The 27,892-nt window shown below is 39.4% G+C and overlaps 1 pseudogene; it reads left to right on the forward strand.

Annotated features, from left to right (window-relative positions):
* The window catches only part of LOC101413215 (dolichyl-diphosphooligosaccharide--protein glycosyltransferase subunit 1-like), a 41,060-nt pseudogene extending 13,614 nt beyond the window's left edge, over positions 1-27,446 (forward strand).
* Positions 27,447-27,892: the final 446 nt, after the last annotated feature.

The raw sequence follows: 27,892 nt of genomic DNA on the forward strand, positions 1-27,892 counted from the left end.
CCAGGCGCCCTTCCTCCCACAGTTAGGAGCATAAATATTTATGATTGTTCGATCTTCTTGACAGATTGTCCCTTTCACTAAAATATAGTATCCTTCTTTGTCTCTCACAATTGTTTCGCATTGAAAGTCTATTTTGTCTGATATTAATATAGCTACTCCTGCCTTTTATTGGTTGTTGTTTGCTTGTATGATTGTTTTCCAGCCATTCACTTTCAACCTCCATGAGTCTCTGGGTCTAAGATGTGTCTCTTGTAGACAGCATATAGATGGGTCGTATTTCCTTATCCAGTGTCCCAGTCTGAATCTTTTGATAGGTGAGTTTAGTCCGTTGACATTCAGTGTTATTACGTTTAGAGAGTTATTTATGGTAGCCATATTTTGGTTGGATTTGTGTTTGTTACATTTTGTTTGTATTAGTTTATTTTCCCCTTCTATTTTTGTCTTTCTTGTTGCTTTTACACTCTCCTCCATCTCTGACTGTCCTGTTTTTTCCTTTCTTCCTGCAGAACTCCCTTAAGAATTTCTTGAAGGGGAGGTTTCTTGTTGATATACTCTTTCAGTTTCTGTTTATCTGTGAATATTTTGAACTCTCCATCATTTTTGAATGCTAGTTTAGCTGGATAGAGTATTCTTGGTTGGAAATTTTTTTCCTTTAGTACCTTGACTATATCATACCACTGCCTTCTTGCCTCCATCGTTTCAGATGAGAAATCAGCACTTAATCTTATGGAGTTTCCCTTGTATGTGATGGTTTTCTTTTCTCTTGCTGCTTTTAGAATTTTTTCTTTGTCTTGAGCATTGGATAATTTGACAAGTATATGTCTTGGGGTGGGCCTGTTGGGGTTTATGACCAGTGGAGTGCGCTGTGCTTCTTGGATATGTACATCTGTCTCTTTCAGTAGATTTGGGAAGTTTTCATTCATTATTTCCTGCAACAGTCCTTCTGACCCCTTTCCCTTCTCTTCTCCTTCTGGAATGCCTATAATACGTATGTTTGAGTGTTTTGCGTTATCATTCAGGTCCCTAAGTCCTATCTGGATTTTTTCTACCTTTTTATTGACCACTTCTACTATCTGTTTGATTTCCAATGCACTGTCTTCCATATCACTAATTCTCTGCTCTGCCTCTTCTAGTCTGCTGATATTTGCTGCAAGTGTATTTTTGATTTCTTGAATTGTGGTGTTCATTTCCATCATATCTGTTATTTTTTTGTGCATGTCTGCAATTTCCCCTCCAAGTGTTGTCTTCATGCTGTTAACCTCTTTCATTACTTCATCAAATTTGTCGGTGATAAATGATCTGAGATCTTTCATTGCTTGTGCGAAGTCCTGCCCCCCTTCCTGATTGGATTCAGCCATGTTTTCCTGATTACTGGTTTGGTTTGTAGATTTGTGTTGCTGTCTTGTCAACATTTTTTCTTGACGGGTTTAATCAGTTCCTTAGCTTCTTTGTCTAGTCTTGGAGATTAATTAGCTGTTGTTTTTGCGTAAGTGTTATATCTTCTCTTTGTCACTTTGTTCTTCTTATTCCAATTTCTTATTGCTAGTTAAGCTCACTTTAAAGGGAAGTATTAGTGCTGGGGAAAGGCAATTGTGTAAGGGAGGAAAAAGTGTGAAGTAGTATTGGCGATATATGTTAACAAAGCAACAATATGAGTTCTGGGAGGATGGAGGTTAGATCATGTAAATTGTGTAGAGTTATAGTAGTAGGAAAGTACCTATAATGAGGTAGACGACTGAATATGGGAGGAATGTGGTACGTACTAAGAGGCTATTGTTTCCGTGAGAGAGGGAAAGAGAAAAGAAAGGTAATAGTTTCAGGGACGAATACCAGATGGAAAACTAAACAAAGGTATTAGAAATTAAGAGTTAGACACTTTGCGGATCAAAGAAAGGGAGATGGAATATAGGAGAGATAGCAGATGGTGGAGGATATCAAGTTGTAGGGGAAAGGGGATAGTGTAGATAGGCTAAATCTATTCACAGAAAAATGAGGCAGTGGAGCGTGAGGAAACCCAGCAAATGTGAGGTATTTCCTGTAGGACCTATTGTATTGTTAAGATAAAATAGTATAAGAAGAATATTGGGGACAGGAAAGAGAGGATTAAAAAACAACAACAACAACAACAAAAACAAAAAACAAAAAAAACAAAAAAAACAAAAAAAAAACAAAGAACAGAAACCCCACCGCCAGGCTCGGCTGGGCTCGGCTGGGCCCGGCTGGGCTCCAGTCCCCTGCCCTCCGCGGCTCGGCTGGGCTTGCCTGGGCTTGGCTAGGCTCGGCTGGGCTCAGCTCCCTCGCCCGCCGCGGCTTGGCTGGGCTCAGCCGGGCCCGGCTGGGCTCGGCTTCCCTGCCCGCCACCCTCCGCGGTGCAGCGCAGCTCGGCTCTCCCACCCGCTGCCCGCTACCCACCGCAGCTCGGCTGGGCTCGGCTCCCTTGCCCGCCGCGGCGCAGCGCGGCTCGGCTCTCCCGCCCGCCGCCCGCCGCCCGCCGCAGCTCGGCTGGGCTCGGCTCCCTTGCCCGCCGCCCGCCGCGGCGCAGCGCGGCTCGGCTCTCCCGCCCGCCGCCCACCGCGGCCCAGCTAGGCTGGGCTCGGCTCCCTTGCTTGTCGCCCGCCGCGGCGTAGCGCGGCTCGGCTCTCCCGCCCACCGCCCACCGTGGCGTGGCTCGGATCCCCCGCCCGCTGCCCACCGCGGCCCAGCTAGGCTACCCTGGCCGCCACACACCGGGGCTCGGCGCGGTGCTAGCTGCCTCGGCTCTGCCTACCCAAGGAGGGAATCCTCCACACGTAGCTGGGATCTCCGTGTATATTTCACGGATGGATCCCCTCTGTTACCTTCCCTCCAAATCGATGTCTAAACACCTTGGGACCAGGAAAAATCCCGAAACAGCCCGGTCTCAAGGAGTCTCCGACGCCTCCCAGCCAATTCCCTCCAGGAGCTAGTAACCGGGAAGTTCACTCAGCCGCCATCTTGCCTCCTCCCCAATCTCTTGTTTTAAGTTTGAATAATTCTAGGACTGAAAGTATTGAGAAAAAATTTAATGAGTATTGTTCAAACCTAAAAGTGAAAATATCATGCAGAAAGCTTTGTTAATCAGTGAAACATTATTTGTGTAGACTTAGCAAAAATAAAAAGGGGAAAATGTGGGGAAAAGAGTTTAAATTGTATTTGAACTTTGTATGACCTGTTTCTTATTGTAGATGTTATAGTTGTTCCTTATTGTAGATGTTGCAGTTGTTCCCTATTTTTGTAGATGATGTTGCAGTTCTGATAGCAAAAAGCTGCTCAGTAGTTTCCCATAAACATGATGTGGAAACTAGGGTTGAGAATCTCAGTTCCAGAAGCTGTGAGTCCCCTGGTCCCATTTTTATTTCCTCCCTGGTGTCTCTCTCTCTGTCCTTTAGTTTGTAAAGTTCTGCATCGCCTTCCCTTGGAGTCAACCTATTGCTGAGCTGATCTCAGCACTTGAGACAACGCAAATATCCTCTTTCACCTTAAACTTTCACTCATGGGTGAATCTTGCCCACAACAATTACTCTGGTGCTCTAATGGTGATTTTCCATTTCTCTTTGTCCCTTCTTCATTTAGTACTTGGAATTCTTCTGTAAGGAATAGTTGTCCATTATTCTCAATTTATTTATTCATTAATTACATTTTTATTTATATCAGTATGGAAATTTATTTTATTCTTTGGATTATAATCCAACATGATTGTTATTATTTTTTTTGTTACTCAATTCTAGCTGTAGCCATTAGGAGCACCTTCAAGTTAGCTCCTTAGTTCTTGCTTCTCTCCTTTTGCATTTCTTTACTTTCTAGTAATACAAAATTTTCCAGACTCATCTTATATTTTTCCTGCCCCAACCACAGAATCAACCACTTCTCCATGGAACTCTGGTTGTTGTTGTTGTTGTTGTTTTTTAATATATCTCATTGTTGGTTTTCTCCCCTTTTTATTTATTTTTTATTGTCTTTTTTTTTTTAGAGATACATAGATCACAAAAAAAGTTACATAAAAAATGAGGCTCCCATATACTCCACACCCCATCCACCCCCACTCCTCCCATATAACAACTTCTTACATCATTGTGGCACATTCATTGCATTTGGTGAATACATTTTGGAGCACTGCTGTACTGCATGGATTATAGTTTACATTGTGGTTTACACTCTCCCCCCGTACCTTCAATGGGTTATGGCAGGATATATAATGTCCAGCATCTGTCTCTGCAATATCATTTAGGACAAATCCAAGTCCTGAAAATGCTCCCATATCACATCTCTTCTTCTCTCTCCCTGCCCTCATCAACTACCATGGCTACGGTCTCCACATCAGTGATACAATTGCTTCCATTGCTAGAGTCACAATAGTTTTATAGTAGAATACCAGTAAGTCCACTCTAATCCATATTTTATTCCTCCATCCTGTGGATCCTGGGATGGTGATGTTCAATCCACCTCTAAATTGAGAGGAAGCTTAAATCCCACATGGTTGATGGATGCAATTCTCCTGCTTGTGGTTGAAGGCACTCTCGGTTCCCTGGTTTGGTGGTTGACCATCTTCACCTCCCTGTTAGCTGACCTGGGTAAGTCCAATGAACTGGAGGGTAGGAGTTGCACAACTCTGTTGAGGCTCAGGCCCCAGCTGGTACATGGCCAGTCCAGAGATTGAAGTCTCCTGAGTGTACACCAACCCCAGCACCAACCACATGTTCAGTAAAAGTGACAGAAGCAGCATGTGTAGAAAGGTCACATCTGAGTTCAACTCCATCACACTCAGGAGCACAAATTCCAAAGTAGGGCCCACTGACAACGTACTGAACTCCAGAGCCATTTGCCATGACTATAAACCTGTGTGTCTCCCTAGCCCTCAGGAGGAGCACTGGAACTCTGGTTCTTTTTATGAGACAATGGAAAGATCTGGGCACTAGATATGCTCACTGTTACTGAGGTGTCATAGATATGGGCTCTTTCAGCAGACAAAGCTAAGAAATGTATGTATGTATACCAACCTATACAAACACACACATGCATATTTATTCCTGTATATATCTCTTTGTATATGTATTTTAAAGGATGAGTTTACTTTGATATCTCTGACTTCAATTTAGCCCCCACAGGGTTCATTCTATCCATTCCCCCTTCTTATTTATAACATCTTTTTCTAATAGTGAGGAAACTGGCTTTCATTATAGATAACATATTTACTTATTCACTTAATCCCAGTTTATATATAATGTAGGTCCAGTATTGCTAACCCATGCCCCTCTAGGAAAAAAATTTACCAACTGTGTACAATGTTTATGTACAGTTATTTTTGTCTTTAGTATTACATTACCCAGTCAAAACATTACTTATTAGTTACTTACATCAGCATCTTTCTTCCCACTCCCTTCGGAGGAGTTATGTCATTCATTTGTATTATGTTAAAATTACTTATCACAGTTTGCTTTCCATTACTTCAACTAATGTGGGTTTCCTCATATCCTAATTTTCTTATATCTACACTAAGAAAACTTAACTCTTTATGGCTTATAAATCTGTAAATTTTAACACAAATATACACTACCACAATTTCATCATTCCAAAAGCAGAAGTCATCATCCCCAAATTCCCCTATGCAGCCCCTTTGCAGTAATTATTTTTAAATAAGTAGAGATGCATAGAAAATAGTGAGATACATAATTGGATTTTATAATTGTTAGAATCTTGCAATAATTAACAAGCTGTAGCTCAGTTTCCCCTAATATGCACTGGGGAAACCTCATCCCCGCACAAGCCTACTGTGTCTAAGGGCATAGCACTTCCCCACAGGTTAAACAAAGAAACCACGTAGAGATGGGAGTAAAGGGAAATGGAAACCTTCCCTACCTGCATATGAGAGGGAGATAAAATCCCTACAAATCAAAGAAACATCTGCTCCTGCAGCATGCAAAGAAACCATAACTCCCTAACTCACTATCTTCTAGTCACTAGCAGGGAAAATTTTCACCTCTAGGGCTTCCTATTGGTACCTGCACTTCACTTGGGCCCTCAACCCCCTCTCACCAAGTTCATTTCCCTGCCTAGGAAAGTTCTGTATTCAAGTCCCCCCTTCCAAGAAGGGACTGAAGACTCCCTCTGTTGGGAGAGCATCCCAATAAATTCTTTCTCTGCCTGTGGTCATATCAGTCTCCATGTCCCAGTAAGCACCATTTTTCTCTAACAAAAATGTAAAAAATATTATAACATATGATAGTGTCTGCCAATTGCCTTCCATTATCCATTTGTCCCTTCTCTCGTAGTCTGGAATCCCCAATTTTTGGTAAGGCACTTAATCCTGGGACATGATAGTTGTATTTTTAGCTACTACCTTGCACCATTGAGACAAAGTCCACACACTAAAAAGCCCATGTCCAAGAGGATTTCCTGGAGCTGAAACTACCATTCTAAGCCTAGGGTGCATATCTCTTACATGAAAGAAAAATAAATATCTATCTTATTTAGACTACTATATTTTGTCAGTGTGATTTTTGTGTCTACTAATAATAACTGAATCTAATTCTAATTACTATATCAGTTAATGTTTTAGGTAGCATTAGTTCAAAACATAAGACATTGCCATTTTGGAGGCCACAAATGGTAGATTATTGGTTATTCTATGGAGTTCAACCTAATACAAATTTATAAAGGGTGAGGGAAAAGGAAACCTTGAATACATAAAGAAAGAAATAAAAATTATACTTATAACATTCAGAGATAAATGATTTTAATATTTTACAAATTTGTTAGCATCATGTTTTCTATGGCTAAACATACCAAAATTAATTTTATAATCTTAGTACCACCCTATCTGGGAGATAGTATACAAAAAGAACAAAAAGATTAGTTTCTCTTATCATAGTCATGTTTAGAATTTATCTATTTAATATTCTGTTCCCAGAGGGTTAAATAAGATTGTGCCATAACTTTAAGTTTGGTAGCAGATAATTGGCTTTACGCTTTTGGACTACCATGCATGTTTTCTCCCATGAAACATACTTTTGGCTCTGGTGGGTATTACAATGTATAAATTCATCTTTAAAAATAAACTGAAATAAAAATAAGTGATCTTTCATTATCCCAGTTTATTATGAGATCTCTGAGATCCATATGTTGATTCTAAAGATACTTTTCAAAAGACATTTTCATACATAAATTTACATTGGCAACTTATCTTTCTTCCTGATGTAGTGCTTTAAACATCAAATGCAAAGAGAACACCCTTAAATTATCTTGCCCTACAAGTGGCATCTTCCATTAAGGCCTATATTTACCTTCATCCCATATAGACCCAGTGTTCACAGAATTTGCTGCTCTGAATTTTAATAGCTGGAATAAAGAATAGTGGAATAGAGGTTTGAAAAATTACTTGTGCTGAAAAAACTCAGCCTCACATCAATTTGGACATCCTTTCTGAATATTTAGCTTCTGAGAGGAAGATTTACACAGGAACTTATTGCAGACTTGGATTCAAAAGAAATAGGAAGCACGATATGCTCACAGCACATGGCCTACCTTTGTCACTTGAAAACAAGCATGGCCTTAGGGAAATCTCCCTTGCAGTACCTCCCGTACAATAAAGCTGGAGTTGAAGGAAGTGAGGTAAAAATGTTTTCTGTTGTGTGCCCCCATGTAAGGAAGTTTTGAAAAATTATCATAATTACATTTAAGGAATAAATACCAGGTTTAAAAAAGTGATACATACTAGATGAAAGGCTATTATACAATGAAGGGCAAATAGCTGTGCTCCTTTTTCACTGTGAATGTAACAGAGGGAGAGTTGTGTGATCTATGATATGGGAGAGGAAGATCACAGACTTGGAAATTCTATGCAGGGAGGACTTGTAGAGTGTGGGAGGGGTTAACAAGTGAGGGTGTTGGGGTTCCACAAGTGAAAGTATTTTGGAATTCCATATTCACTCATAAAATAGTTCTTTATTTGTTTTTGTCAGTGAAAAAACAGGAAAATGAAATAGAGCACTAGCCCAGTCCTTACTTCCAATGCTCTTCCAACTAACCATATCACGCCCCAATGAAGAAAGAGGTGAGAAAAGTTCACCTGAATAGACGATGAGAAAAGCAAGAGCCATTATGAAAATAGAAAGCTATGCAGACATAGGTGGCAAATGTTGTGGGACAGGAAACTGAAATGAGAAGAAAAAAATTGTGAGATGATAAGCATTGTTTGGGAATGAGCTGTGGGCTGAAGACAGATCCTGGACATGGTGGCTTAAATGGGGCAGATGGAGGGCTAGAGTATGGTGCCCACTCTTCCAGGATGAGGCTGGAAGTGAGGAGGGGAAGAATCTGCAGGGCTGTGTAGGTCCAGGCAAGTTTGTGAAATGGACAAAATTTGCTAGCAGCAAAATTCACCTCCCAGTTCCCTTCTTCATTTTGGCTGTGCTTGAATACCACTGTGCACCATTCCCTGAGAAGTCAGTACCCCAACATTTTTGACCACCCATGTAAACCTCTCTCTTCTCTAGTCTTCAAAAGCATAATTGCAGGAGGCCTGCTTTTATACAGCTACCTTCTATTCTCTTTCTTAAGTTTGCCCACACAAGTGAGTTCTATTTTTATTTTCTTACTCTTTAACTCCTAGGGATTTTTGCTTCCTCCTTTCTCTGTCATTCTCCTTCAGTGTCCTCACAGCATAGTTCCAGGGAACCCTGAAAATTCCTTATGTCAGTGGATACACAGACAGGGCCCCGAAGGAGACCTGCAGGTGCTGTGCACAGCGTAGGGAAACACATGCCGCTCCTGCCTGAGTACAAAATGGAAAGAGGCAAAGTTAACTTTACAGTGGAGAAACGCTTAGCACCAGTCTAATCACGAGAAGAACATCAAATGAATCCCACTGTACAAAATACCTGTCAAAGACATCAAAAACAAGGAAGGTCTAAGAAACTGCCACACCCCAGAGTGTTGTAGAATTTGAGAGAGGTTCAATTATTTGCATATAGAAAGGCCAGGACTCAGGAATGATTTTGAGAAGGAAAAATGGTTTATTGAAGGCCAGCCGGACTCAGGAGCTTTCTGTTTCAAACCGGAGCCCCCAACAAGATTTTTTATACAGAGAGGAAAGGCCAAATGGTTCTTTTGTTTCAGTGCTCAATAGGCTTGAATTAGCATATGTCTTCCACAACCTAGGTAAGCTTTTAGCATGGACTTCATACATTTTAGATAAGCTTTTAGCACATTTGATTTGCATTTTCCCTGAATATTTAACGTTTACAGAGTTTGCATTGATAAACTGTTTCCTGGGACTGGAGTCATTGCCATGGTCACCAAGGGCAGGACTGCAGCCTCTTACCATCCCACACCCACAAGTCAGGACAGACAGCTTAGGTTAAGGTTATCTCTGAAGAGAAAAAGAGCCTCCCACCCATAGCCCACATCAAGAGGAGGTTAAGGAGACATGACGACTAAATGTAATGTGGTATTCTGAGTGGAATCCTGGAACAGAAAAAGGACAATAGGGAATATCTAAGTCCAAATAAGATGTGGAAGTTTAGTTAATATTAATGTACCAATGCTAGTTCTCGGTTGTGCCCAAAGTGCCATAATATAAGATATTAAGTATAGAGAGAAGATGGACCTGGTATATATGAGAACTTTCTGTACTATCTTTGCAACTATTCTGTAAATCTAAAACTATTCTAAAATTAAAAGTTGATTAGAAAAACAAGTAATTAGTGGCAGAGCCCAGCATCTAACCCAGCCTTCTCACTGCTACTTCTAAGTGGCAGAGATTAACAAATGTGTGTGTTGTTTAGAAGAACCCCTCTTCTCAAGGGCCTGGAATCCTCAGAAATGAACTGTTTGAAAGGGAACATGCACGTTGACATTTTCATGCATTTAGTTTTGTTCTTATAATCTATTTTCACAGCAGAGGGTGAGGAAGAAGATGAAATTGAAATGGAAGTTGAAGACCAGGATAGAAAAGAAGCAAAAAAAAAAAAAACAAATATAAGCTTTGACATCACTCTGCCCACATCATAAATGGTATGTAATTTAGTAACAGATCTAATGTAACAGATATACATTTAACTATAGATAAAGTTCTTAAAATGTGATGTGGAGATGGTGGCCACTGGAGTTACTAAAGGCAGGAGAGGAAAAAGGAGATGTGATATGGAGGCATTTTTAGGTCTTGGAGTTGTCCTGAATGATATTGCAGGGACAGATGCAGGACATATATCCTGCCATAACCTACTGAATGGAGTGGGAGAGACTATAAACTACAATGTAAACTATAATCCATTCTGTGTAGCAGTGTCCCAAAATGTATTCATCAAATGCAAAGAATGTGCCCCACTGATGAAAGGGGTTATTGATGTGAGAGGAGTGGGGGTGGGGGGTGGGGAGTGGGGTATATGGGAACCTCATATTTTTTAATGTAACATTTTGTGTGATTTATGTATCTTTTTTAAAAAAAGATAATAAAAAAATAAAAAAGAGAAGTGATCACTCATTCTAACATTTGCATTGAAATAAAAAACAGCCATTTCAACTAAACACTTAAAATTGCACATATCTCCTATCTTCTTATCATAGTTCATTCATCCTTATTTTGTATACATATATCTTTCTTTCTATAGATAGATATTTGCATATTTTCTTTCTCTTTCCCATTCTTCATCTTTTCTCCTCTTTTTCTTTTTTTCTTTCTCTCCTGCTTCCTCGATCTATATATAATTTTAGCTATGCATATAATGCATTATCTAAAATCAAGGAATGCTTAATAACATAAATTTACTGTTGTTTTTCTAACTTTTCCAAACAGAGACATTATTTACATTAGTTCTTGTATCATTTTAATCTTGAATTGATTGCTTTTAGTAATCTTTTACAAGACATATTCTATAATTTATCTTAGGAATTCATATTCTATTTCTGAAAATTCATATTAACATATTTACGTGAATTGAAAAAGGGATACAGACTTATCTGACAGAAATGAAGTCTGATTTGGCTGATTGTGGTGACTGTGAGGTTTGGCTTTGTTGGTTACTTTGTATGGCAGACACTTTACATAAATTCATACTAAATCCTCTAAGAATATGCCAAGACAGGGTTAGATATGTAGGAGATTATTAGGAAAATAGCCAATGATGAATAAAGGGGAGGCAATAAGACTCATCAGGAGAGCCTTCACCATGTAGTTCTGAGGCCTGTAAAAGGACAGGGGAAAAGAATAGGTAGCAAGATCCTCAGGATGCAGTACAGTTCTGAGAAAGTTTTGGCTACGGCAATGCAGAGTCCCTGAACCAAAGTGGCCAGTGAAAGAAATTTCACACCCACATGAACTAACCAGCACTATTAAACCCACAATTGGTTGGGAGCAGCCAGCAACTGGGAACTATAGGTCAACTATGCTCCCCACAGCAAGAGATTTTGAGGAGTCTTTTCCATAGTTGCCACAAATTGAATGAATTAAATGTATATTCTTAAGTTTTGAAAAAATGTTTAAAATATTTAAGAAGAGAAAAGTGTTTTTTTATCATATTGGTAAAGTCTTTTCAAACAAGCAATATTTTAATTTTCACAATCCTCTGTATATTTTGGTTAAAAAGGTGCTGCTAAGTGACAAATAAATAGCAATACCTAATTCTCATTTGATAAGTCTTATTAATTCTCAAATTTAGGAAAGTAAATAATTATAAGGACTGAATAACAAATCCTTTTGCAGTGCAGGTGATTTCCACTTCTATGCCTTGTATAAAATTGAAGAAGGCTCTAACTATGTTATCAACAGACAAATCAATTAAAATAAGTTTTGAAAATAGAACACAATGTGATTTTTAGCATTCAATTCAGGAGTTTCAGGAATTAAGTGACATAGCCAAAATATTAAAATATCAATTTATATAAATAGTTCTGTTGCAACAAAGTTTAACATGATCAAAAAAGACTTTCAGGCATAAAAATATAGTACATCATTATAATAGCCTGTGAGGGAAGTAAAATGAAAAAAAAATGCATAATGTACTTATGCTATTGGAAAAGTTTTAATATATTTTTAAGTGAGTGATGAAAAGTATCAAATTGCTATTACATGTATTTCAGCTTGGTGATTTAGAGAACTGGAAAGAGCATCACTCTGACTTTTGAAACAAAATAAACTTTGAAAAATATCAAATGAACAAATTCTTTTGAACCAATAAGAGAACTAAGGCATAGGGCAAACAAATAACCTGGTAAATGGGGAGAGACAGGTACCTGCAGGGAGAAACAGAATCCCAGAATTTGCTTATCTAATGCCATCAGACACCATGGAAGCCAGTAAAGAGCCTGTCAACATTGTTGCATGAATTGCAAAGGGATGACTGCAGGTTAGGGTGACAGTGTGAAGGTCCTAGAAGCTGCAAATAAAAAAGGGTTTCCCAACCTCTTTCAGCCTTTTCTTCCACAAATGCTAAAATGCACTCGTAGAAATGATTGTAGAAAATCCAGAGGAGCTTCTCTAATGGTGATATTTGAGAGAGGACGGTAGTAGCCCCTGATGAAACTCCACCCAGACCTATCTCCTCAATGTCCCCTTTGAAACAAACCCATTAATCTGCATGGGGAAGAAAATACACCGGTGTCTTAGGGTCCTGGTCAAAACCCATTGCAGCTAGAGGAAGGGAAGGGAAAAATAAAGTACCACCTCTAGGATAGGGAAAGGAATACCTACTAGGCTCAGCACTACAGCTGCAGAAGTGGCAAGAATATGTGTGAAAGTCACAGCCCTGAGACCCAAGAACACAGAGTCTGCCAGAGACTGAGGCTTAATGCTCTCATCCTGTGATGGTGAAGCTATATGTATGTACCCCAGAAAAACACGTTCTTAAATTTAATCCACTCCTGTGGGTGTGAACCCATTGAAAGTAGGACCTTTTGATGAGGTTAATTCAGTTAAGGTAAGTGTGGCCTACCTCAATCTGGATGGGTCTTAATCCTATTACTGGAGTCCTTTATAAGCATAGTGAAGTTCAGACAGAGAGAGAAGCCATAGTAAGTAAGAGGCTGGACATCAATGGAACCCAGAAGAGAAGGAAAAGATCAGGAGATGCTACCATATTCCTTGCCATATTACAGAGGAGCCAAGGACTGCCAGCTGCCACCCCAGAATTCCATAGTCTTCAGGTAGACAGCATCGCCTCGATAATGTCTTGATTTGAACTTTCTTTTAGCCTCAAAACCATAAGCTAATACATTCCCATTGTTTAAGCCAACTCATTTCTAAGTATTTGCTTCAGCAGTCTAGGTACCTGAAGAATGGTATGCTGCTTTTGCAAATACCAAAAATGTGAATATAGTTTTGGAATTAGGTAATAAGTAGAGGCTGAAAGAATTGTGAGGTGCTTGATAGAAAAGGCCTAGAAAGCTTTGAAGAGACTGTTGGCAGAAATACGGATAGTTTTGATGTTGGATGGGAGGCAGAACTCAAAAGTGAGGAACTTCACTATTTAACTGAGTATATTTCCATGCTAAATGTAGAAGGTAAAGTCTTGTTTTTTCCTCCTTGTAGCTTATAGTAAAATGTGAGAGTAAAGGGATAAGATGAGAACTGAACTCCTGGGCACAAAGAAATCAGAAAATGGATGGTTTGGAAAATGCTGAGTTTCCAGAAAGTGAGGCCAAGATAATAAATAGTGTTCCATGCAAGGGTTTAACTGAATATGAAACCAGTCAGCAATTTCCATGCATACCAGGACTGAAGATGCAATTATTCAGGAAGAATGTTTGGAAAGTACTACTATCTGGTGGTGTAGACACCTGTGAACTACATGCAAAGCCAACAGGTTTTTGCATAATTTGTATGAAGGGAATCACTTCCAGGCTGGACTTAAAGGGACAGAGAAGGGACAAATTGAAGGAAAAATCACTTAAAAGGTAGAACCATGAAAGCTGAGGTCTGGACCATAGACATCTTTTTGAGCCAAAAGAGTAGGCCCATACGTGTGTGGACAGGGTGAGTGTACCTTGGCATTTGGAGAGGGCAGGCCTTCTGCCCCATTATTCAGGAAGAGTGTTGCCACCTCAGTGCTCAGAAAAAGTAGACCCTGTGTCCTGGGGACTGCAGAGTGCCTGGCTGCCATCTCGATGCTTGGAGTAGGTGAAGCCTTCACCCCAGTGTTCAGGGAGAGGATGGTCACTGGACAAGCACTTGAAGGGGTGGGACTGCCACTTCCTCAGGCCCAGAGGACAAAACATAATTCCATGGATGACTCTCAGATATTGAAATCTAATGGAGTATGACATGCAGGGTTTTGGAAAACTGTGACCCAGTTTTCCTTCCAATTTCTCCTTATGGGAAAGAAAATGTTTATCCTATGCCTGTCCTCCACTATATATCAGAAGTAGATAACTTGCTCTCTAGGTTTCACAGGTCCACAGAAAAGGAATTGTGCTCCAGGATAGACCATACATGTAACTGCTTTTGATGAGACTTGGTACTAAGCATTGCTTCTGAAAGGACTTAAGACTTTGGTGATGGAATGAATGCATTTTTCCAACAGAAAGAACATGTCTTTTGGGGATCCAAAGGGTAGAGTTTGATGGTTTGAAGCTGTATGTAGCCCAGAAAAACATGTTCTTAAATTTAATCCATCCTGTGTGTGTAAACCGATTGTAAATAAAGAATTTTGATGAGGTTAAATTTAGTTAGGAAGATGTGGTCCACCTCATTCAGTGTGGGTTTTAGTCCTCTTACTGGAGTCCTCTATAAACAGAATGAATAAAGAGAGACAGAGAGAGAGAGAGCAACAGAAACAAGAAGCTTAAATTAACAAAACCTGGATGAAAAGGGAGAGGGCAGCAGATGCCTCCATGTGCCTTGCCATGTGGCAAAGAGCAAAGAATACTGGCAACCAGTCCTTGGGAAGAAAGCATCACCTTAATGATGCCTTATTTGGACTTCCTTTTAGCCTCAAAACTGTAAGCTATTAATAATAAATTCCCATTGTTTAAGCCAATAGTATATGCTTGAGCAACCTAGGAAAGTAAAACACACCCCCAACCACCAAATAAAAATAATAGTGGAATAAAGCTAGGATAGTTATAAAAGATATTCCCTTACAGTGCAGTGAAAAGGAAAAATGCAAAGCCTAGGGAGAGTATACACTGAGAAAATTACCTCCAGGAAAGCAGCCTGTTACTATTAACACACTGAAGGTAACCATAAAAACAAACAATCCTCAAACCTAGCCCAATTCATGATTAAAATGACAAAACCATCTACACTAAAGGTCTACCAAAAGGAAAGACATCCTCATCCCTAGGCATAAAAATATTTATTTCAGTACCTATATTCCTAAACAAACTTCAAGCTTTCAACAAAAAGTTGAGAAGTAAGTGAAAGGGAATGGAAAACACACTTTCTAGAGAAAAAGCAATCATCAATGACCAGACCAAGATATGACATAGATGTTGGAGCTATCAGACAAGGAATTAAAAAAGAAACAAACACTATGATTAATATGTTAAAGGCTTTAATGGACAAGGTAAGCAATAGGCAGGATTAAGTAAGTAATTTCAAAAAGAGATGGAAGCTTTAAGAAAGAAAGACTTAAAACAGAAATACTAGAACTATATTGCAGAAGCAGAGATAAAGAATGCCTTCAGGTAGCGGACTTGGCCCAGTGGTTAGGGCGTCCGTCTGCTACATGGGAGGTCCATGGTTCAAACCCCGGACCTCCTTGACCCGTGTGGAGCTGGCCCATGTGCAATGCTGATGTGTGCAAGGAGTGCTGTGCCATGCAGGGGTGTCCCCATGTAGGGGAGCCCCACGCGCAAGGAGTGCACCCCGCAAGGAGAGCCGCCTAGCACGAAAGAAAGTGTAGCCTGCCTAGGAATGGTGCTGCACACACGGAGAACTGACACAACAAGATGATGCAACAAAAAGAAACACAGATTCCCGTGTCACTGACAACAACAGAAGTGGACAAAGAAGATGCAGCAAACAGACACAGAGCAGACAACTGGGGTGGAGGAGGAAGGAGAGAGAAATAAATAAATAAATAAATCTTTTAAAAAAAAAAAGAATGCCTTCAACTGGCTCATCAGTGGATTTGACATAGCAAGGAAAGAGTCAGTGAACTGGGAGACAGGTCAGGAGAAACTATCTAAACAGAAAAGCAAAGAAAAAAGAGAGTGGGAAAATAAGAACAAAGCATTCCAGAGATGTGGGATAATATCATATGGTCTAGCATACACATGTAATGCCAGAAAAAGAAAAGAGAATGTCAAAAGAAATATTTGAAGAAATAATGACCATGTATTTTCTAAAATGAATGACAGACCCTAAACCACAAATCCAGAAAGTTCAAAAAACCCAAGCAGGATAAACAAAAATAGAGTAATTAATTTTTAAAAAACAAAACACTTAAGCATATGTTGGGGATTGATGCATGTCCCTCACAAAAGAAGCACTCAGGTCCTAACTTTTGGTTCTGTGGGTGTGAATATAAATGGATAATTAAATGTAATTAATGAAGGTGTGACCAAATTGAATGAGGGTTGGCCTTAATCTAATATGGCTGAAGTCCCTATAAGAAAAAGAAAATTCAGACACAAGTCAGTTAGGAGAAGCCAGGGAAGAAGAGAGAGATTACCATGTGATGGAGGCAGAGATACATCTACAAGCCAAGAAACCCCAAAGATTGTTAGCAATTCAGCATACCAGAACATTACAGACTCTGGAAGAAAGTATGGCCTGCAGATACCTTGATGTTGGACTTCTAGCCTCAAACTGTGCACAAATAAATTTATGTTGCTTAAATCAACCAGGGTGTGGTATTTGTCATAGCAGCCCTAGCAAACTAAGACAGCATATAATATTCAAATTGGTGGAAACCTAAGGAAGATACAATTATCCAATAAAAAGAATCAGGGCTCATTGGAGAATTGGCTGATTCTAGAATTGGTGTAGGGAAAATACAAGACCCTATGACCCAGCAACTCCATTTCTAGGTATTTAGTCAATAGAAATGAAAGTGTATGTGTTCAAAAAAAAGTCTTGAAGATTAGTAGCTGCTTATTTATAATAGCAAAAAAAAAAAAAAAAAAAAGGAAACAATCCAAATAAAATAACACAGCATAAATATGAACAAACTGCTGATACATGAAAGAACATCATTGAATTTTGGAAATATCATATTGAGCAAAAGAAGCCAGGTACAAAAAAGACTTCAATGAAACTTGAGAACTAGTATGGGGAGCCACCAGAAGCTGGAAATCAATGGAATCTAGAAGAGAAAGGAAAAGACACCAGCAAGTACATTGTCATGTAACAGAAAAGCCTAGGATTAAGGAACTCTGGCAGCTGGCCCCAGAAAGCCAAAGTCTTCTAGGAGAAAGCATTGCCTTGCTGAAACCTCAATTTTGGATTTCTCCTAGCCTCAAAATTGTGAGCCAATAAATTTCCATTGTTTACTATATCTAACCTTTAAACTCATCGCTATATTCCATTTTACTATTAAGGGAACCTGGCAATATATTGGGCTTCACTTTTCAGGAAGTTTTGGATCACAGAGGTTCAACAATGGCAGCAGAAGAATACTGGTGTGGGATGTTATTGACAGGGGACACATGGTGGGCAGGGAGTTCTACAGGGCATATATCCAGGGTACATAAAAATGTTTGGATATTTTCATAGTGGATACAATTAAAAACAACAACTGAGGGAGTACTGAGTTCCTAGCCAGGGGAGCTCTGTCACAGTCCCTAAGGGAACAGCAACAATCCCCCAAGTGCAAGGGAAAGGACCAAAAAAGAATGAAGGTCCAACAATGAGCCCTTGACACTAATGAGTATGCTTGTGAGCCTGTACACCTGAAATAAGAACAAGGCCTAGAGCTGCAGGGTGCCTAAGAGTTACCTCCTGAGAGCCTCCGTGTTGCTCAAATGTGGCCAGTCTTGAAGCCAAACTCAGCATGTAAATGCGTTGCCTTCCCCCCAGTGTGGGACATGACTCCTGGGGATGAGCCTCCCTGGTGCCGAGGGATTACTACCAAATACCAGCCGATGATGTAACTAGAAAATGACCTGAATAAAAGGGTCAACTTGGACCAGCAGAATATCTCAGTCTACATATAATACCAGGAGTTAAAAATGCTTTTTGACCCGAATCAAGGGGGAAATGGAAAGGACAAATGCGTTTATATGGCTATGAGTCTCCAAAAAGAGCTGGGAGGTTATCAGAAGTGTTGCCCTTATGCACACCTGAGCAGAGTCCCAGAAACAGATAAAGTAGATACAACCCCAGGTATTGGTTCTTCTGAGGGCTACAGAGACCCACAGGTTCTATGGTCATGGCAGATGGAGTTCAGTGCCATGTCAGTTGACCCTTCTTTGGAGTTTGTGTTTCTGTGTGATGGAGCTGGACTCAGATGTGATCTTTGTTCATAAGCCTCTGCTGTTACTTTTACCAGAACTGTAGTTGGTGCTGGGGTTTTATACCCAGGGGACCTTAATCTCTGGACTGACCATATGATAGCCAGGCCCTGAGCCTCAACAGACTTCAGCTCCTACACTCTGCTTTGTTGGACTTACCCCACTCAGCTAACATGGAGTTGAAGAAGGTCAACCACCACACCATGGAGCCAAGAGTGCCTACAACTGAAAGCAGGAGGGTTGCATTCAGCATCCATGTGGAATCTAAGCCCCCTCTTGATATAGATGTGGAATGGACACAACCATTCCAAGGTCCACAGGATGGAGAAATAGAATATGGATGAGAGTGGACTTACTGATATTCTATTCATTAACTATTGTGATTAGTAATCGAAGAAAATGTGGCATTGGTGTGGAGAAAGTGGCCATGGTGGCTGCTGGGTGTGGAGAATGGGAGGAAAAAGTGAGATGTGGAGGTGTTTTCGGGACTCAGAGTTGTCCTAGGTGATGCTGCAGGGACAGTTACCGGACATTGTATGTCCTCCCATGGCCCACTGGATGGAATGTGGGAGAGTGTGGGCTATGATGTGGACCATTGATCATGATGTGCAGCGGTGCTCTGAGATGTATTCACCAAATCCAATGAATATCTCATGATGATGGAGGAGATTGTTGCTATGGGGGGAGGAGTGGGGTGAAGGGGGTGGGGGGTATATGGGACCTAATATTTTTTTAATGTAATATTAAAAAATAAAGACAAAAAATAAAAAAATAAAAAAATAAATATTTCCATTGTTTAAGCCAACTCATTGCATAGCATTTGTTTTGGCAACTATGGAACTAAAGCGGGATCTATATATTTTCACTGTACACAAATTTTATCTCCACAATGAAAAGATGTAAAAAAATATGCAATTCCTCATTATATTTAAGCCATGGCAAATTAAAATGACAAACTATAGGTATATTGGAAGATGTGGAATCCTTTCTATGAGTGCCTTTTCATAGGTTGCCAAATTCATATCTTAAAAAATCTAGCATTTATTAAAAGAATGACATTTGAGTATTTTGATATTTCTTATGCATGACATCTATACTAATGTGTTAATGTTTCTAAAACAAGGCATTGTTATTTGTTAAATACCCAAGGCTGCTTTCCTTCTCCATTCTTTCATACCTCCTGCAGGGGCCTGCCCAGTATGTGTCATTGGGAGTTACATAACAAAGTTTTTCCCTATGAGCTATTCACAAGGATGTAGAAAAGATGGTTAAGATGGCAAACCAGCTGGGTCAAATAATAATGTAATTAAAAAGCTGTAAAAACAAAGACAATAAATTTGTTCCAAAAATAGTTAATATCTGAAATTTGCTCCAAAGACAATAATAACCCAAAAAAAGGCACTGTTAATATAAAATAGCTGGGGATTTCATTTAGTAAGTAAGAACTATTTATTTTTTCTTCTAATTCAACTTTAAAACTGTTTGTCAACTCAAATACCCGTTCCTGGCTACTTGCTATGCATAATAGAAATTAAACTGTTTTCTAACTTACACTGGGGAGAACAAACTCTAGTTGGTTTTATTTGTATCAACTTAAAAATAGGTAGGGAGAATGTAGTTATCAAAAAGATATGTGTTTGTTTATTCTCATAATTGGTATTTTTTAAACTTTCACATTGCTCCAGAAAATTTGTAAAATAATAGTCTAAAAAGTTTAAGACCACAATATGGTTCTTTGTTTAGATATCAGATCAGTCTCCTGAAGTTTGAGAGAAGTACTGGCTTTACAAATTAGAAAAGAGAATTCAGTGAGTTGTTGTCTTTCTAAGATTGCCCAGCTGCCTCTAATTTAGAAAAGATAAATGCAGGTTCAAAGAACCATTGGAAGCTGCCAAACAGAAGTATTAGCAGCAAGCCAAGTTGAATGGGAGAAGAGATACATTTACAGATAAAGCTCTTGTGAAGTTGGGGGTGTTTTTTTCCCAAAGTGCCATAGAAAGTTCAAAATAACCCCTAACTTGTAAAATTTATAACTGTATAGAGTCTTCTGTACCTGTACTCCTTATACACCTGGAAACTTCACTGCTTAGAAGACAGAGTTCTGTCTCTTTTGAATAGAGTTTTAAAATGCATTAAAAGGTAGCAGTAAGGATAAGGAATGACAATCAGGTCAAATTAATGTTCAGTGGCAGTTGAACAAATTTCCACAGTGCTATGCCACTATTCTATAGTTAATAGCCACAGAGGCTACTAAGAGAATGACCAGTTATTAGAGGGTAAATCAAATTCTGCATGAGTCATATCGCATAAAACATATTGCATAAAGCAATAAAAGAAAATGATGTCTTAAGTTAACTAAACAAGCAGACATTACTCATTCATTCAACAAATATTAAAATGTGTCTCAGACATTTTACACATACACCTATTTTTTAGCAATGTTGCATCTGAAGTACTGCTAATTCTAATTCATTCTAAGCCACAAAAAGATTGCAATTATTTGTCAATCTATGTGTGTTTCTTGAGGGCATAGATACTATTTTCAACATTGTAGCTCTAAGGCATAATGAATAGTACATGTAAAGGTCAATAAATGTGTTGAATAAATGAATAAATAAATGAGTAAAGTACAGTTGGGCTGACCTTAAAAATGCAAAGAGTTGGAAAAAGTAGAACCAAGAGAGTGAATGTAGAAACGAATGCCATGGGCAAAACAGCGAGTAAAAATGCATATTATCTAGGAGGGATGAGTTTATAAGTATAGATGATAATTTGAAGAGTTTTTAGGAAAAAAGAATTCAATCTCCTCCTCCTATCACTTGTTCTTGTATCTAATTCAGTTCTCAAACCCACTACTGACATAAATACCAAAAACTCCAGCAAATTACTTTATTGGAAAGTTGGAAAAATATAGACTTCGGACTTGTACAAAACTTTTAATACTCTGTTCAAGATCTATTTGTTTCTTCATCCCTCAAATTCATCTTCACACCAGGTCACTGGAGTCAGCAATGACTGAACATATTCTGAATTCAGATTTGATATGCTCAATTTCATTTCTGAAACAATGTTAAAATGTCAGCACTCTGAATCAGAACAATCACTCTTCGCATGTATAGATTGGGTCAGTGATTTAATTCTGAGTTGAATTTGGGAATGCCAGAAGAAATTAAAATGCAGTTTATGTTTTACAAATATCTTGTAACTGGAGTCTACAAGATGCTATGAAAAGTAGACATTGATTCAAGAGAGCAATGAAATTATCACAAACTTCATATTTGAGAGCTTCTAAGCTTACAATGTATTTTTCTTTCCTTATCACACAAATGCTTAACAATGGGGATTCGAACAGAAATGTTTGTAACTAAACTATCAAGACTGAAAATTGAGAATAGGTATATGTTTTTAAAATTAGTATTCATTGATAACATTTTAATCTATCTTTTTATGTGTATTAGATGTGTGAAATATAAGAACTTTTCTTTTTAAATCTGTAGTGCATTAAATTTAGGTTGGTAAGAAGATTATACAAATTCTAAGCCAAAAGCATCCATTATGTTATTTCCTTGACTAAAACTTTTTTAGGTCTCCCTTTAAAACAATCTCACTTGGGATCAGGTGTAGCTAGCTCAGTAGTTTGAGTGCCTGCTTCCTGCTTTCCCACATACAAGGTGCCGAGTTCAATCCCTGATACCTCCAAAAACAAACAAACAAAAAAAACCAAAAAACCCAGTCTCCTTTAAAAATACATATATTGCAGTTCTACAAAATATAATGCATGCTAATTTTTGGAGTTTGTAATGTTTTATAACATCCATTATGTAATGATACATTATCCTCCCTATAGGCAGCTCTTGGATCCAGTGAAGAAATATGGTGTATTGGATCTAAAAGAGTACCATAGCATATTACCTGGAGTATCATCTGGGGATGTCATGGAGTTTAACTTGGGGGATCTGATGAGATAAAAAGTAATCTTATGATCAAAAATATGAAAAAAATGCTTTTTCTCAACCAGTTATTAGAGACTTACAACCTGTGGAAAATAGAAATTATTACCTATTCATTTAGGAAGATATTTTGACCAAAAGACCTGTTTTGTGAGTTTCAGAATCCAATTCAGTGGAAATATCCTGGAAGAATTCTTCCCATGGGCACTAAGACCTCCAAATTCATTCGGCATGTCTTGACTAAATTACCTGTCAAGATTAGGGCATGACTCAGATTGAGTCCCTGCCCCTTGGTGGGCTGATATAAACAGACAGTTTTCAAGAAGATGTACGGAAGAGGAAAGAACTTGGTCATTTCAGTCCTGCCATGTGACAGAAGGGAGAAGGCTCACATAGCTAAAGCCACAGGAAGAGAGCTGAGCCATTAGCCTGATAGTTTGCAGCTGAACAGCAGCTAAAGCCTAGAAAGAAATGAGCCCTATGCCAGACTGATACAGGAAGCCCTGAGAGATGAGTTCTGTGCCAACCTATAGCTGAGATAGAAAGAAACTGTACCCATGGATCCTTAAAAGAAAGAAGGAAGCAGAGACCAGATAGAGATCACCTGCCATCTGGGTGGCAACTGATTTTGGTGAGAAAGCAGCCTTGAGTTAGACTCCTTAAGGCCTTGTAATTGTAAGCTTTTACCCCAAATAAATACCCTTTATAAAAGCCAACAGATTTCTGGTACTTTTCATCAGCACCCCTTTGACTAACACTGTGGGTTACATGGTATAATAGTGAATGGAGCCATTCTCAGATTTATCATTTTTTTTCCTAGTCCAGTGCATTCTGGAGATAGGAGAGATGCCAACAGCTATTAGCCAGCTCTGTTCATTGGTGCACAACCTGTGCAACCTGGCTGTGAGGAAAAGAGCACCATAGATTGGCCAATTTTTAAGGCATATAATGTATGCTATAGGATAGCACTCCAAATTCTCAGGATGTTATCACCAAGGTGGTATTATAATCGAGCCTTTTTTTTTTTCAAAATTAATATAGTTCTTTATTTTATTTTTTTAAGATGTTACATTCAAAAAATATAAGAGGTTCCCATATACCCCCATCCCTATAATTGAGTCTTTAGTAAGCCATTCCAGAGTTTAATCAAGTCAGATATTGCTGGGTAAAGGAGAACATAAAAAAACAGTGAATTAAGTGAGCATGAACCTGTTTGTCTCACTTCCTTCTCTGTAAAATAAGTTCCCTAGCAGAAGGCAATATTATATGTGGTACCCTAGTGATGAGTAAGACTCTCTGTAAGTCCATGAATAATTGTGAGGACAGAAATACTGTAAGCAGGGAAGACAAATCTGTATGAATATTAAGTATCTATATTCATAAGGACAAATTACTGGCCACTCCATGATTGAAAGGGTCCAATATAATCAACTAGACATCAGATGGCCAGTTGGGCCCCTTGGGACCCCTTGCTATGATCATTTTGTTTCTTATTTTTGACCTATCCAGCTGGTAGATTGGATGCTCAGCTGTGGTGATAGGCAAATCAGTCCTGGTAATGACATACTCCTTTAGGAGACAACCACTACAGAGTTTCCAACACTGCTGATAATGCCCTCCCCAAGGCATTTCTTAATACCTTAAAATTTCCTACTGGGTATTGTTAGTAGGTGCCTGAGAAAGTTTCACATAATAGATCTGCTCCAACATCTCCATCTTCTTGAATTTTAAAACTCCTTTCTTTACAGTTTGTCATGGAAGTGTTTGGCATCTCAGGCTCATTGTTACTGGCCACTTTTGAATCCAGAGTTCAGTTAACATATCTACCAATTCTAGGGGTCTCAAGCCAACAGGTTAAATCTCAAATTCCAGAAAATAACAAATATTTACTTGATGAAATCTTTAACTTTATCCTCTAGAAATATTCTCTTAAATGTGATCCCCAGGCCACAAGGTCTTGCAACACTTTCAGTGTACAAACTAACTCATACCAGTTTATACCCTGTTCTTCCCCACCAGTATCTTTACCTCAGCATGAGACCAACAAGGGGTGTATATTAAATACAATTCTGCAACCCCTACAGTCAGACTCTCGACTTAATCCTTGGCCACATCTGGCCTGCATACACAGGAGATAAGGAATATCTTTAGAGCTGCCATTAAAGGCTTTCTGAATTTCCAGCTGTGCCTTGAGATGGGCATTCAATGCTTTCAATTTATCTTTTTCTTTATGAACCACTCTAGTTTAAGAAATACCCATTCTATGCCATAAATCTTTGCCATCAAAATGACTAATTTCCTCAGCCATTTGATCTCCTTAAGCTTTGCCCTCCCATTTGCACTCCATCCTATGCCACCATTGGTGGTAATTTCAGTAATCATTTTTATTCACTTTACTATGATTTACAATATTTATTCATTTTTACTGTGATTTATAATTTTATCAAGATAAAGTAACTGTCTGCTTTGCTCTTTTTCTTCTCAATTTCATCTTTGATATTGATAGTACCACCTGTTTTTTTGTATATGATTGGCACAGTTTCGCTAAATTGCTTGGTTTTTAAATTGTGTCATTTTATTTGTGGTATATATCTGTTATATGGTATATAGTTCACTCTTTAGGCACGATATGAGAATATGCTTTAGTAGAGAGTTTTTTTCTATTCTAATTTATTCTGAGAAATATTTATAACCTTATTTTTCTTTTGTATGTACTTTCTTCTGTTAGCCTAAAAATCCTTTATTTTGCAATAGTTCTCAAGGTTGTTGTCATTGTTCTCATTTTCTCTCTAGAAACGTGCAGTTTACAACTCCATTTTCATTCTCTGAACAGTTGCCTTAAATATTTGAATATCTATTTTTCTACCTACATTATCTATTGACCATCCAATCCCCTTATAAAGATTTGGGGCCGCCACCCTGCAGCAGCCCGCGCCCGGGTCCGCCGCCTTCCTAGAACACGTCAGCATAAGCTCTAGCGCCGGCCGCTGCTCACGTGGGCCCCTTCCCCGGGCCCGCAGCCCACCACCGGCAGCGAACTCTACTCTGAGCTGGACCCCTTCCTGGGCCACTCTCCAGGCCCGGCTCGAGTGACCTCAGGCCAAGCAAATGCATCTCTCAGGGCCTCAGATTTCCTTGTCTGCAAATCGAGGATAACAGCTGCTTTGCGAAGTACCTTCCAGGGAGCCAGCGTGGCCTCAGCTTTCTCAACATTTCTCACGACCCAACGCAGGCTCAAATGGAGAGAGAATAAATGAATGAGAATGCCTTCCATTCCCTTAATTACTGGGTATCTGGCGCCTTATAGATACTTCTTTCTAGACATCGTCCAGCACAATCTGAAGCGTAGCAGGTTTAGTGCTTTCAAGTTTATAAACATTTGAAACCTTTGTTAAAAATCACTCACTGCTAAGGCTGCTAATGAATGCTCTTTTATGTTTATCCCTCTTTTTAAAATTAGTTTTAAAAATCGTATAAGTAAATTCACATTCCTGTACAGAAAGGTAAAGTCCCATTCTCTCCCTTTCTTAACTCTTCTTATTCTTACACTTCAGCAATATATGGCTGCTGAAAGGTGAAGATGAAGAAGAGAACAATCTGGAAGTATGAGAAACCAAAATTAAGGATAAAAGTAGGAGATTTTTCACAGTCAAGCTCCCATCTGCTCTTGATCCTGGGACCAAGGTCACAGTCATTGTGAAACAGTCTATACTCATGCTTCAGCTGTACCCAACCCAGATCACTCAGTCATAGAAGCAGTTTGTGGTGTTGGAAGGGAACCATTACTTCTCCTCTCCCTATCCTACAAGGACACAAACCATGCCGGTGAAGCTTGCGTCCTGAAACATGGAGAGCTACACCAAGCTGGGGAACCCCATGACTCTGAGGACCTCCTGGATCATGGGCCTTTCAAAGATATCCCTGCTTATAGTCAGGATAGTTTCAAAGTCCATTATGAAAACAACAGCCTTATTCTGACCATAACTCGCATGAGTCGAGTCATCAAAGTCTCTCACTGGGGTAATATTGCCATAGAAGAAAATGTGGACCTGAAGCACACAGGGGCCATGCTTAAGGGGCATTTTTCATGCTATGATTACCAGAGACAACCAGATAGCGGGATATCTTGTATCTGTTCTTTCAAGACAATCCTCCCTGCTGCTGCCCAGGATGTCTATTACTGGGATGAGATTGGCAATGTTTCCACCAGCCACTCCTCGTTATGGATGACTCTGTGGAGATGGAAATCCCACCTTGCTTCCCTCTCTTTGGTGGCTGGAAAACCCATTACATCATTGGTTACAACCTCCCCAGCTATGAGTACCTCTAAAATTGGGTGACTAGCATGCCCAGAAGATGAGGTTTGTGGACCACGTGTTTGATAAACAAATGGTAGATTCTCTGACTGTGAAGATCATCTTGCCCGAAGGGGCCAAAAACATCCAGGTTGACAGTCCCTACGAGATTGGCCATGCCCCAGATGAGCAGCACTACACCTACCTCAATACATTTGGCCACCCAGTGATTGTTGCCTACAAGAAAAACATGGTGGAGCAGCACATTCAGGACATCGTGGTCCACTGCACATTCAACAAGATCCTCATGCTGCAGGAGCCCCTGTTGGTGGTGGCTGCTTTTTACATCCTATTCTTCACCTTCATCATCTACATCAGGCTGGACTTTTCCATCACAAAGGATCCAGCCACAGAAGCCAGGATGAAGGTAGCCTGCATCACCGAGCAGGTCTTGACCCTGGTCAACAAGAGAATCGGCCTGTACTGTCACTTTGACAAGACCGTCAATAGGTACAAGCAGTCCTGGGATGTCCCTACCCTCAATAGTGGGAAGAAGAGCCTGGAGTCTGAGCACAACGCCCTGACCAGTGAGACTGCACTGCTGCAGTTCAGGCTGAAGACAGAGGGTTCGGACTTCTGTGACAAAGTGAGAGAAATGCAGAAGCTGGATTCTCAGTTCAAGGAGCTAGTGCTGAAGTTGGCAGTGGAAGCAGAGTGGCTGGTGGCAGGCAAGCTCAAGAAAGATACCTAATAATTAGAAGAAAAAAAAAAAAAGGATGTAGACACTGAGTAAGAAATGGAAGAAATTGCCTTGCACTATACATACTGGGCAACACCTTTAGCAGTGATGACATGTAAAATGTCAAAAACAAATCTTTTTCATTTTTTCATTTTTTGATACCCCAATTTATTTTTCCTTTATTTAATTTTTCTAAATTACTATGTATTCTATATTTAACCTTTAAACCCATCACTATATTCCATTTTACTATTAATGGAACCTGGCAATATATAGGGTTTCCTTTTTGAAGAAGTTTGGGACTACAGAGAGGTTCAGCTATGGCAGGGGAGGAGCACTTGTGTGAGGTGTTATTGGTGGAGGCACATGGTTGGGAGGGAGTTCTCCAGTGCATGTACATAGGGTACATAGAAAGGTTTGGATATTTTCATAGTGGTTTCAGTTGGAAACGACAGCTGAGAGAGTGCTGAGTCCTGGCCAGGGAAGCTCTATCACATTCCCCA

The sequence above is a fragment of the Dasypus novemcinctus genome, chromosome 5 (assembly GCF_030445035.2).
Source record: "Dasypus novemcinctus isolate mDasNov1 chromosome 5, mDasNov1.1.hap2, whole genome shotgun sequence".
Taxonomy (NCBI): Eukaryota; Metazoa; Chordata; class Mammalia; order Cingulata; family Dasypodidae; genus Dasypus; species Dasypus novemcinctus.